Genomic DNA, 13,043 nt, shown 5'->3' on the forward strand with positions numbered 1-13,043 from the left:
TGTGGGGTCAGGTTTGCCTGGCCCCTGTCACCACTGCTGTCCTAGGACGGAGCTCAGGGGTGCATTTGCTGCAGAGCTCACAGACGGGGTGATGTCCGCACCTGTGTGTGGTCGGAAACAGAAGCCGAGCTTGGAGTCTTGCCACACACGTGACATTGCACCTTCTCCCCATGTGGTACTGTGTATGCTGCAGTAGGTCCTTCATAGCAAAAGCTGTCACACATGACACATGTGAAGGTCCATCTGTGGAGGTCACCGTGGAGCATGACTGCTGGGGGGATCCTGCGGGAAAAGCTCTGGCCATATTGGGAGCGACTCTAGGGCTTGTGCACTGTACCTCCTGTTCTGCGTGTGCACATGGTAGCTCACGGGGTCCTCCTGCTTACAGTGCCGTGGGGCACACGGGCCACAGGCAGGGCTCCTATTCCCAGCACCACAGCTCCTGTGGATTCAGATGGAAGACACTGCGGAAGGCCTTGTTGCACCTCTCACAGGTATGCTAATAACGTGTGCCCTCCTGAGATGGTCCCTGTCACCTCCCACCAGCCACCTGTGGTCCCTGTGCCTCTGTGGCCTCTCCACACCCCACAACCCCATCTGCCCCTCCCCCAGGAGCTCTGCACAGCTGTAGATGCTCGGGAGGCTTGGGGGCACCACAGTGGGCATCTCCATAGCACACGGGGGACCTGGCCAGCCTTGCTCCTGTGTATATGGTCTCTGCCTCCTGCATTTGTAGCTGTTCTGGAACTGCTTGGTGCACAGGGCACACGTGTAAGGCCCGTTGGTCTTTGTCTTCTTCTCCCAGACGGATGAGACCCGGTCATGGCCACCATTGAGGTTGTGGCTACTAAGGCAGCCGTGGTGGCTGCAGGGATGGTGGTGGCAGAGATGGACGCGACCTATACAGTGGGTGACACCACCAGTGGGGGCGGCAGAGGGCACTTCAGAACTGCTGTGTCCACTGTTCGTGTGGCTGGGTGGGGCACAGCAGCAAGGGCAGCAGAGGTGGCAGTGGACTCTTGGGGCACAGCAGGAAGAAGGAACAAGTCCACCTGGATGGGCAGGGGCTGGAGGCTGGGACACGGTTAGGGGCGCTGGCACCAGTTAGAATGGACACTGGGTGTAGCCCTGGGAGGCAAAGAAGGGGAATGGAACTCAGGTCGGACTTGCACGGGGTCGGGGCCTGACCTGGAAGTGGCTAGAAGGAGTTCAGGGGGCTGCCCTCTCCACTGGCAAGTAGGGTGGGCAGTAGCATACAAGAGAACAGAGGGAACACAGCCTCGTCCATGATGTGGCGTCTGGAGAAAACAGGGGCGGGAGGCACTGTAGTGGCCAGGCTCAAGGTACCAACCCTGAACCGCTGGGCTGGGCCATACCTAATGCAAGGCCCCAGGGTCTATGGCTGCCAGCCCACATCAGCTGGCCAGGGGGAGACAGGGAAAGAAGGGCCTGGGCCAGTTCTCTTCATTACCTGGTGACTGGTGGCCCTGGGCTTCCCCACAGTCTCCCACCTTTACACAGCAGGCAGCAAATAGCACAGGGAGAAAGGGGAAGGGATTGCTCTGGGGACCAGATGTACAGATAGACAGATTTTCCTCCTGTAGGTGCCCTTCTTGCCCTCAAGCAGGAGCCCATCTAGGGAAATCCCAGCTGAAGCAGGGAAAGACAGCCCCGGACTATTGCAATAGACACAGACTAAATACCCATGCAGCCAAATGAAAAACACCCAGAGGCCCCTTCCCTACTGTTCTGTCCTGCCTGCCCTCTTTGCCTCAAGGAATTCTGGCTCTGTAGTCTTGGTTGGGCCACTCCTCCCCTACCCAGCACAGCACCTGGAACACAAGAGGTGCTCAGTTAGTGCTCTTGGCTCATGCCTCCTGCAGATGTGTCAGTGTGATCTGTAGGATGTTCTTCTGTAATCTGGAGCAATTCTTTCTGCTCCAAGTTCAGTGCTCTCAGTATAGTTAGTATAGACTCTGTCTCTTTAGGGGCCTACTGCTACTCTCCCCTCTCTTCACCTTCACCCCAAGTCTTTCAGGCACATAATTGACAATTTAGAGGCATGTCAGCAGTATCAAGGAGAGGCAGTGGTTTCCCTTTTCCCTGAGACCCATGGCTTGTGGGCCCTTCACTTGGGCATTCAGCCCGGGGTCTCTAAGTAGGCCCCACCCCCACCATTCACCTCTGAGAAATCCTGCCTCTGTTTGAAGATTAATGTTCGGGAAGGAGGAAGCACCTTCCTTTGGTCACTGTTTCAGGGTCTTGGGATCCCCTCATTATGACTGTCTACAGCAGGAAGCTCTGCAGGCCGGGACCACGTCTTTACTTCCTCCAACACAAGGCTCGATGCTCATTCAGTCAGAATATGCTGTGAACGCTGAGTGACTGTCTCAGGAAATCCCTCGGGTGAATGCTTGGGCCAGTTCCCTTTTAGTTTTACTCCTGGAGTGACTGGAAATGTGGCTGAGGCAAGGATGGGTGGCAATAGTGGAGGAACCAGTAGGAGATTCTGGGAGAAGCACCTGGGTTGGGGGAGGTGCTTCTATCCTTGATTACAGGACTGCTGCATGGGCTCTTCAACTGGGTCTGGATTTGCCTCTAAATCACCACAGGCCTGGCTCCACCAGGCTCCCCGCACTCCCCTCTTGCCAACCAGGACCTCCTCCATACCCAGGACCCTGGAAAGTTTGTTTACTTCTAAATTCACATCTACTGCCAACATAGTCCCCAGCAAAGTCCCATTTAAACCCTCAGTCACCTCCTCACCCATTTAGGGCCTCACTAGTCTTCCATTGCCCACCTTTAGCCTTTATCCAGGATTCCAGCTAAACCACCTTCTTCTTACTTACACATCCTTCCCAGGCCCCTTCTGCCCTTTGGCCCCAGGCCCCTGAGGCCCAGCCTCCTCAGAGCTCACACTCTTGAGGCCCCTCCTCTGTGAAGGCCCCGCCTCTCTAGAGCCTCAACTCCTCTAGGGCACCCTGTGAGCTCCACTCCTAGTCCTGACTCTTCTTGGCCAAGCTTCTTCTTCTTCCTGGGTTTGGCTTGCACTTTCTTCCCAAGCATTTCTCCTCTGAGGCAGAAGCCCAGGGGTAAGTGATTTCTCCTGCTTATAGAGTTGGCAGGAAAGTGGAGACAGAGCCAGGGAAGAAGAAATCTGGGCTTGGAGTGCCTCTGGCTGTCTAGCCCCGTGGGGTTTGAGTAGAGGGTATTTCATGGCACCTGAATTAGACTTTGGTTTGGGGCGGGGGGAGATATAGATCAGTACCTTATGAGTTTGGGAAGGGTAGGCAGGTTTACTGGGGTCAGAGTGATACACAGGCCTACACTCTATTCTCTTCCAGCCCAGAAAGGTTCTCAGCTCTGATGAGAAAATGTGAGTTAAGGGAAGTTATTCCTTGGTGTTTCTCCTCCAGTGTTCTTCCCACCTCTTTGCCCTGCCCTATTCCCAGTCTTTCCTTTCTGACCTGGGGCAGAGCTTGCTTTCTTCATCTTTGTCTCTCCCACAGGGCCCAGCACATAGTAAGCTTATACATGTTTTTTTAATGAATGGAGATTTTTCCATCTGGCTCTGCTACCTCCTTCACGTTTCTCACTGGAGCATTTGAAAGTCTCTGTCTCCTATCTTCTGAGGGAGGACATCGGTAAGCACTTTGCAGAATAGCAGGTCCAGTGTGATAAGGGGGTCCTCCATCACCAGAAAGGACTTGAGGGTCTTCTTCCTCCCGGATCAAGGAGCTATGTACCTATTTTTACAGCTGCTCAAGGTATCTCCCTGCCTTTCTTATCTAATTTTAAATGTTATGGTGGGGGATTGATTATGAGCCAGGTCAGGTTAGAGGCGGAAAGATTTCCCAGGTCCCCTAGGGTGTGGCTGCCCGGTGGTCTTTAAAAAACTGGGTGACCAATAGGTAGTTTGCTGTTATCAGAAAACATATTTGCAACTTTTTAATTTCAAAGGCCGTTGGAGTCTTAAACTCTTCTCCACCTTACCATCCTCCCTACTGCTATGTACATTGCGGGAAGCACCCCAGCACCAGAAGCCCAGACAACACTTATCCATGTGTGACACCTGTTTCTTGGTTATATGTGGTGAATATTGATTTTTCTTACCCTTTAGCAGTTCTTGGGCTACTTCTCTCCATTATCAATTTATATATGTTATATGCTTCCAGAAGGCAGATTCATTTTAACCTTAATTAAAGTAAAATCATGTGGAAAGACCAATTTCTTCAGCAAGTATATTCCAAATTGATCAATAGGATTTGGGGATGATATTCATTTGGTTTATCCTTGTCCCTTTTCTCTTTAATTATCACGGAAATCACAAAGCAGAGTAGAGATGAAAAAGAACTAGGAAGAGGGATAAAGAGTTTCTCTTAAAAAGTGGTGGCCGAAGCTGCTTGTTGTAGATTATGTTGCCTGAGCTGGTGTGAGTCAGATGGTTCTTGGTGGAGAAGTCGTCTGCATTTTTATTTGGAGAAGAGCTCAGGACTTTGAGCCAGGATACATTTTCATATGGCTCAGGTGATCTGGTATCTTTCCAACAACAAATCAAAGCAAAACCAGTTAGCTTTCCAAAGGAACAGATTGTGGTGTGAGACAACTACCTAGGGTTTTGAGCGGATGAAGCACAGTCTGATGAGAGAGGACAGAGATAGCCAAATCCTTACATGGGAGGTCAGAAAGACACATTAAATATATGAAGGAAGATAACCAGAGAGACAGTTGGCCTTTCCTAAACCATATTGTTTGCAGTTTATTACTGAGAGTGTCTATTGGGAGGAGGTACATGAAAGAAGGCGGCATGGACTCTAACCACTCACAACTGCTAGTCTAACAGTAGAGACAGAGTATAGTGATAGATGGAAACCCTGGGTGAATGTCTAGATTCTGAGCCTACAAGGAAAGGAAAGATTTGAGGAAGGAAAACAAAGGTATTTAGCAAGGCTTCTTGGGAAAAATGACTTGAGGTCAGTGCTCATTGTAGACAAAGGCCTTCCTATATTACAATTGTAGTTTGGAAAACGAGGTGGATAGGCAGATGGATTTCCTTCTGCTTGCTTCTCCCGAGGACATTTATTAGATGTTCTGTGTTGACAATGTTCAGGGTAGAGAAAAGGGTGTAGTGACTCTTGGAAGTAGAGAAGAAAATGATTTTCACTATTGACATCAATGTAACATATTACTTTCCAATCCCTTAATTTCACACCCTTCCTGGCTTTTTCTAATCTCTTCTTGATTCTTTTTCAGAAAATCTGATTCTATTTCTTCCTGTTAGCCCATCTATTTTCTGAAGACCTCCAGAAACATTTGTCAAGTTGATCACTTTGTTTTGGCATGGCAGAAATGTTAAGAATTTCCAACACTGGGGGTGCCTGCGTGACTCAGGCATTAAGCTTCTGCCTTAAGCTCAGGTCATGTTCCCAGGGTCCTGGGATCAAGCCCGGCATCGGGCTCCCTGCTCAGGGGAAAGCCTACTTCTTCTTCTCTCACTACCCATGTTTGTGTTCCTTCTCTCATTATGTATCTTTCTGTTAAATAAATTTAAAAAAAGGGGGGGGGGGAAAGAATTTCCAGCTCTGGATTCTAACTGAAACTAAACCTGTATGTGTCAAATCATGAATGAGAAACATTGCATTCTTCATTATCCCAAAGGGACTAAGAAAAGGTACCTGCTCACAACCATCCCAGAATGATACTAGATAATTTGGAGTGTATACAGCCTCTAGAAAAGCCCTGGATATCTGATTGTTTACCTAAATATGGTACAATGATCCTACTATTATACGTGCATGTAGCATGGACTCCATAGGTTATGGGAAGGAAGCACATATGTTTTGGTCTACGTCTGCATAGATTTGGGGCTACATTTGGGTGGATGGGTTTGGTCAACATACAGTTGGTCTGCTGTGTTATTCTGCATCAGGATGGGCTTCACTGACTTGGAATTCAATCTCTACCTGACTGGGAGGGGATTTGAGAGGTGTAATACTGGGGGTGGTAGGGGAGGTGGCTGAGTTGGAGGAGGTAGCTGTGTTTCCTCTGGGCCTAATAAGCAGATAGTTTGAGGGGTTCCGTGTTTCCAAGTTCAAGTCTTAGTTGCATGCAATAATATTTATTTGCAGAACTAGGGTTTCTAGTCTCTTTGAAAGAACATGAAGCAAGTTGTATCCCAAGGAGTTTTTATTTTAGAAAGGGAGATGAAAGCTTCTTCAAAGTATCATGCAAACAGAACATAATACAAAGTAAGATCACAGGTGGGAGGATACCTGGAAAGTGATCCATTAGGTGAGGTTGTTCTCAGAAAACTCCTGGGAGATAAGTTTGGATATTTATTTCCTTTAGACTGAGCTGAATTTTGTTACTTCAACTTTCTTTCTGACTTTTCAGGGAAGTCTTTACTTCTCATTCCTCAGGGGAAAGTTTATATTTTATTACTACTTCAATGGTTTCTCTTTCTTTTTCTTACCTGCATAGACCAAGACTGAGATGATAAGGATGGTGATGAGGATGATGATGATGATGATGATGAATTAGTATTGTATCTTAGTATATAGATCTGTAGCAAATATTTTACTGGATCTGTCTGGTTGGGCAATTAGATTTACTGGTTCAAGATGTGGTAGAGTTTGCTTTGTGTTTCTGGTGGGGGCATGGAAGGAAGGCCTGAAAGATTCTCTGTTTGTTGGATCATGGCCCAACCTGAAGATGTAGCTTGAACAGGTGTCTTCCTGGGAAATAGTTACTCACAATGCCACTATGGGGTAATTCCCCCTCTTCCATGCCACCTTCTCAGGTTGACCCATGGTGTACAGAAGTTGTTCTCTAGTTTTGCCAACAGTAGAAAATCTGATCCTTACTACTCTTACCTTCCATCAACAAGGAAGCCATCTGGGATCTTGACATACTCTTACCATGACTATTCATTTCTTAATTGAGGAATACCCTTCTTGGTCATAGCTGATATATCTTTTACTTATTTTGGCAGGTAGGGAGGGGTTCATGAAATGCCCCTAATTGTGAGTTCCCAGAGAGGGAAATTCTTTGTTTTCCACTATTCTCTTATACTGCGTGTAACATGTGATGATTTGGGGGTAATGGTGGTAGAGTTGATAATTTAGGGTAAATAAATTTTTTTTTTCTTCCAAGCCTTTTGAACAAAGGATTAGTGTGGTACCTGAATTTTCTCATGTGGAATTTGCCTTGGTATTCTTTTATATTTAGTTGAAATCTTATTTCTTTAATGACAGTATTTATTTATTTGAGAGAGAGAGAGCACATGCCAGTGCATGAGTAGGGGAAGGAGTAGGGGGAGAAACAGACTCCCTGCCTAGGAGGGAGCCCCAACGGGGGCTTGATCCCAGGATCTCAAGCTGAGCCAAAGGCAGATACTTAGCTGATGGAGCCACCCAGGTGCCCCCAAATCTGATCTCTAATATACTAAATCCAGTCTTTCTCACTTAGAAACTTTTTTAGCTTCTACTTGAGGGACCATCCAGCTTCTCACTTTAGCTCCAACCCAATATACACAGAACACATCTGTGTGGTTGTTTACAGACAGTGCAGGCAAAATGGTAGCAAATCCAGAAATACCTTTTCTCTGAGAGCTTACACTATAAGGATACTTCCCCTCTTCCTGACAAGTGAAATACGATTATACACCCATTCAATCCTTTGGGCTGCTCCTCTATTATTCTTTTTTTATTGTAGTGAATTTTTTTCAAGATTTTATTTATCTGACAGATGCAGAGCGATCACAAGTAGGGAGAGAGGCAGGCAGAGAGAGAAGGGGAGAGGCAGGCTCCCTTGAGCAGAGAGCCCAATGTAGGGCTCGATCCCAGGACCCTGAGATCATGACCTGAACTGAAGGCAGAGGCTTAGCCCACTGAACCACCCAGACACCCCTGCTTCTCTATTATTTTCATACTCTGTCTGTAGGCCCACTTTGCCTCACTTTCAGTAAAAGTGGAAAGCGCGTAAAGACCATCCTGCACAACACAGTTGAGGGAAACAGAAATTACCAAACATGACCCCTCTCTGCTCCTCCCATTCAGATGGTCCTCCTCTGGGATTCCTGCTCAGGTTCCATGTATGGACTTCAGCAGAGCACATGACTTTTTTTTTTTTTAAGGTGACCAAACTTGTGTGAGTTAACAAATGTGAAGGATCACTGTTGTGTCTTTTTTGGGAGGTAGATGGCTAACGATGGTTCCCAAGAGAGAGAAACATGATACGGATATCCTTAGTGCCAACGACAGGAGCCTCCAAAGATAGTTGAAGGAGCTGGAGGAGAAAGAGGAATGGGGAAAAGGGTCATGGGTTCAGAGGGACCTAGTTGAAGGGATGCCCCATCTTCCCTTGTTCTGAATTCTTTTTCTAGCAGGTATTGTATTCTCCATATCCTGGGCAATTACAGGATTCTGGTTCCCCCTCATGTTAAATCTACTGAATGTCTGCCACTCATCAGGCTCTGTACCAGGTCCTCTCACACTATCTCCCATAATTCCTGTGTTGAATCTGAAGTGCTCAAAGTAGAGTCTGTCCCTCCCTCAGTCATGGCGTGTTCCCAACATCACATCCTCTCAGGCCCCTTTTCAATGCACTTTATTATCCCTTTCATCCTTATCTCTATTCTAATTTCCCCTTCTTACTAAGGGGTAGACTATACATTCATGGTCATCAGTACAACTGAATGTATGATCCAGAATGAGGAGAAAGGGGGCCAAAGTGCCATCTGACCTTGACTGGCTGATTTTGGGCCCAAGAGTTTAAGACCAGTGAACCAATATTTGTATATATTTTTTAAAGATTTTATTTATTTATTTGACAGACAAAGATCACGAGCAGGCAGAGAGGCAGGCAGAGAGAGAGAGGAGGAAGCAGACTCCCTGCTGAGTAGAGAACCCAATGCGGGGCTCGATCCCAGGACCCTGGGATCACGACCCGAGCCAAAGGCAGAGGCTTTAACCTACTGAGCCACCCAGGCGCCCCCCAATATTTGTATTTTAAGCTCAAATGATTTGTAAAAAAAAAATGGGTAATTGCAATGAGACAGCTAGTCTGTGAATTAATGTATCATAACTCATACTCAAGCACCAAGCACACATTCAGTGTGTGAATTATTGCACAATATATTCATACCTATTGTGTCTTGCAGCTTAGTTAGTATATGAAGCTAAATATGTTAGATGAACCCAAATGGGATTGGATCATGTAGTGTGTACAAAGGAGAACATTGGGTATTTGGCACTTTTTGGGGGGGGGGGAAGCAGGACTAGTTTCTCTATGATGTCCTTTCGTGTCAGTTTCTGTGACCTTTGGGCTGCAGCAGGTGATGTGGGGTTTCTGAGCTTTGGCTGGTGGGTTGAATAGTGGATTTAGTAAAAATTTATTGTTTACCATGTCTTAGGCATTATGGAGGGAGAGTAAATACCAGAAGAAATATGAAGCAGTAGCTTTGAAGCCTGAGCAACAGATTTTGGCAGCCCCAACCCAATTCTGCTTAACTCAACCTCACTGAACTTGATCTGAGACTCTCAGCTCCCTGAGCTTGCTATAGCTCCTTGATCCTAGACTCATCTTCAATCCCAGCTACCCTGCTGTGTCAGACACTTTGAAGATCCAAAGCTTGGTCAAAAGCTGGTGCACAGACATATGGTGGAGTAACACAGGGCTCAGACTGGCTCTGCCAGAAGCCAGAACTCTCTGGTTTAGTGGTCCTGGGTGTGGACAACCCAGTGGATATGATTGTGTATATCCTGGCTGGGGAGGTGGCTAGAGATATAGCAGGACCAGGCACTGTGATCTGCTTTTTGGTGGCTGGCTTAGCTTCTATGTTGCCTGTGCTGTGCTATGCAGATTAGTGCCCAGGTTCCCCATTCTGGCTCAGCATATCTCTACATCTATGTCACTGTAGGTAAACTTGGGGTTTTCACCATTGGCTGGAACCTCATCCTCTCCAACATTGCTAGGATAAACATTGTTTTTCTAGCTTGGACCTTACCTTTTGACAATCTTTCTGGTGACAGGATCTCTCAGATCCTTCATGAGAGCATCCCATTGCGTGTTTCCCATGTCTTTGCAGAAATTCTAGGCTTCTTTATTGTGACCCTTGTGTTCTTGCTCATAGAATTGCTGATTTGGAAACTAGGCAGATTTTCCTGATTCTCATCATGTTCACATTCATGGACATTTTCATTCTCAGTTTTGTCATCATCTCAGGCTTCATTAAGGGAGACCTGCACAACTGGAAGCTCACAGAAGAGGACTATGTATAGGCTGGACTCAATGGCACCTCTCACTTGGGCCCTCTGGGCTCTGGAGGATTTGTGTCTTTTGGCTTCCAGGGGATTCTTCATGGATCAGCTATCTGTATCTATCCTTTTGCTGGTTTCACCCTTATTATTACCAGAGTTGAAGAAGTCATGGTTCCTGAATGTTACTCCCCATGGGGATTGTGATTTCACTGCTCACCTGCTTTTTGGTGTCTTTTGGTGTCTCTGCAGTACTTATACTTATGATTTCTTACTACCAGCTTTGATCTAGGATCACCTTGCCTGAGGCATTTCTCTGTATTGGTTGGGCCTACTATGTTGTAGCTTTTGGAATTTTCTGTAGTATTTTTTTAAACAATGTTGGCTTAAGTAAAGTAATGCCATAAGTAATAAGCAAATAATGTGTCTTGGGAATTTGGATTTGAGGATATCTTTTGTGGCTGGCACAGTGGTAAAAGTTGACTGATGAAATCAGAGAAGACTTTGTAGAAGAATGGCATTTAAACCAGCACTCTCCAAGCCCAGATGGAATTTTCCACACATGGGCAGGAGGGAAAGATTTGAAGGCAGAGAGGACAACACCAGGAAAAGCACGGGAAAATGAAGCCATGTTCAGAGCACACTGAGCAGGCTGTGTAGCTTGAGCCTCGGCGGTGTGACGGGACAACAGAGCAGGCACACGTGGACTGGAGCCAGAGCTTTCCTCTGAGCAAAAAGCACGTTGCTTTAAACCCACCACCCGTGCTGAAAAACCCTGGGGCTGCTTCTTTTACTTAGCCATGTCTACATTCTTGGACTTTAAAGTTTCTCTGCTGTTGTCTGCTTTGGTCCACCTGCTCAGAAAGTACACAGCTGAGAGCCATGTATCCTGGATTCTCATCCCGATTCCACCGCTAACTAGCAATGTGACCTTGAGCAAACCATTTCAGTTCCTTCCATGCTCTGCTTATTTGTCTGTAATGGGAGAGGTCACAGCTGATCATTTTTCAAGTTCCATTTCCTTGAAAAAATCTAGGATTGCCTCTGGTTCTTCTGCCCTATTATTCTCTCAACTAGGTCTCCATACTGCACACCATCTGAACCTGCATCCTGTCCACTTTTCATTACAATCCATAGTTGGAGCTGTAGGGGTCCAATAAATAACATCCCATCTCCCCCCTCCTGTGTTTGGAACCTACTGATAATCATGACATAGAAACAGACGATTAAATCATCAGCTATAGATCTGCAGCCTAATTGACTTGATAGTCAGTCTTGCATTAGTCAGGCAGACATATTCGTCATCACCAGTCATGCTGAGCAACCTTTCCCTTCTATCATAGGAGAGAGCCTGCTCTTATTAGATTTTCTGGTGTATCAGCAGGTTGGAATGTGTGTGTCCTGTGCGCGGGTTGGTTCTGGATAAAAAAAGGAAGCCGACAAAAACTGGAAGGCACTAAGCAGAGCATGCTCACTGCTATCTCCTCAACTCACAGTCAAGTCCCAGTGAGAGGGGTGGTGGTGCTGAGAGGCCAGGAATTGTACACTGCTCAGTGGTGCTCAAACTACAGCAGGTGCCACCTCACTTGGAGGGCTTGTGAAAACACAGGTTGCTGAGCCCCACCCCAGCATCTGGGATTCAGCAGGTCAGGATGGGGCCCAGAACTTACACTTCTAACAAGTTCCCACGTGATGCTGACATTGCTGGTCCAGGGACCACACACTGAAAAACAAAGCTCCAGCGAAGGCCTGAACGATGTAAAGGTGGAGTGAGGGAAATAAGGGTGCATTTTTATTATCTGAAAACTTTAAGAAGGATGAAAGTATTTATACACTTTGGGATCAGAAAGGAGCTGTGCTTAGATATAGAGGGCTAGTATAATCTCAGAAGATTTTACATTTAAAGTCTACTTTTCTGAAGCTTTGTGAACTTGAAAATAATTATTGAACACCCTCATTAACTGTTCTCTCAAGTCTTTATCAAACTGATATCCAAATTATCTTTGAGGCTTTTTAGGGAGGAGAGGAAAGGGAGGGGGAGCTGGGAGCATTATGGAATTTATATAAGCTGCTTCATGTTCCCTGCCCCCTCCCTGCATTTCTGTAAGCACCTCCCCTGTGCCAAGGACCTCCCTTGGGAGAGACTGCTTCCTAATTGAATTAAGATTCACAGACCCAGGGCCCTCATTAGGAAATGTCCTCAGGAAATGTTCTTGAAACAGATGATGAGACATGTTCCAGTCTCCTGTTTATACCTCTGTTTGGCCCTTTCACTCTTTCTAGAATTAAAAGAAAAATTAAAAAGTCTCTGGGGATCTTAAGATATAGTAGTCAATCAATACATCTCTATACATGCATTCTCTCTGTCCTAAATGCCACTTATGGTTGCTTGGTATAATTATGAGCAGATCCTTATACTGGGGAGTGAGGGTTGAAAGTGGGGGTGTGGAATTCAGAAGGAGGAGGAAGTACATAGATCCTGACCCTGCCCTGTGGATGCTTTTGGACTGTAATGGAATTTAAGTGACACATCAGGACACCACCAGCTGAAAATCAGTCTCAGCTGACCATCAGGAGGGCCTATAAATGCTGACAGGAAGGGGCGCCTGGGTGGCTCAGTGGGTTAAGCTGCTGCCTTCGGCTCAGGTCATGATCTCAGGGTCCTGGGATCGAGTCCCACAGTAAGGATGGCTTAAGAAAGTCTTTTTAGATATGGAGAGAAGGTTGTAGAATAGGGCTGAGAGGAGCTAAATGGTCAAGACTGGACAGAAGGAGTGAGGAAGGTGT

Source organism: Mustela putorius, unplaced genomic scaffold (assembly GCF_011764305.1).
Source record: "Mustela putorius furo isolate JIRA1106 unplaced genomic scaffold, ASM1176430v1.1 tig00537227_pilon_pilon_pilon, whole genome shotgun sequence".
NCBI classification, from domain to species: Eukaryota; Metazoa; Chordata; class Mammalia; order Carnivora; family Mustelidae; genus Mustela; species Mustela putorius.